Below are 841 nucleotides of genomic sequence, written 5' to 3'. Positions count from 1 at the left end.
GTGAGAGATCGCAAGTACGCAGCCCCGCCCTGCCCATGGAGCCAAAGCTTGCGTCCAACCTGCAAGCGAGCTCCACCTCCGGGGGTGAGGTGAAAGCCCGGAAACAGGCAGAGACCCACAGCTAAGAAAAGGTGCTCACCCCTGCCTGTGGTGCCAAGGCTTGTAGACCCGGGCACGTGATCACAGCCCTTCACATGGAAGAGAGTCGGAAACCACAGGGACAGCCCCAGCGGTCTGGCACCTGCAATGCCCATACCCAAAAGCCCTAGGCAGCAGCAGCAGATGGGGTGGCTGGCCTGCAGACAGACTACACACAGGAAACACAGAGGACACACACATTGGACTCCAGTGGTCAAAACCTTCTTACACACAGACAAAATGAGAAGGCAGAAAAATGCAACACAAATGAATCAAGAGAAATTCCCAGAAAAGGACCTAAATGAGTCAGATATAACCAAATTACCAGATGTAGAGTTTAAAATAACAATTGTTAGGATGCTCAAAGATCTTAGAACAACAATAGATGGACATAACGAACAGCTAAATAAAGAGATAGCAAGTATAAAAAAGGACATTGAAATAATAAAAAAGAATTAGTCAGAAATGATAAATACAATATCAGAAATAAATACTACAATGGAAGGAATTAAAAGCAGGATGGATGAAGCTGAGGATCGAATCAGTGAATAGAGGACAAGATAAATGAAGGAACGGAAGCAGAGCAGAAAAAAGAAAAGAGACTCAAAAAATCTGAGGAAACTCTAAGAGAGCTCTGTGACAACATAAAGAGAAATAACATCCACATCATAGGGGTACCTGAAGAAGAAGAGAAAAACCAAAG

Source organism: Saccopteryx bilineata, chromosome 9 (assembly GCF_036850765.1).
Source record: "Saccopteryx bilineata isolate mSacBil1 chromosome 9, mSacBil1_pri_phased_curated, whole genome shotgun sequence".
Classification (NCBI taxonomy): Eukaryota; Metazoa; Chordata; class Mammalia; order Chiroptera; family Emballonuridae; genus Saccopteryx; species Saccopteryx bilineata.
The sequence above is the reverse complement of the archived record's forward strand: the minus strand, read 5'-3'. Positions refer to the sequence as shown.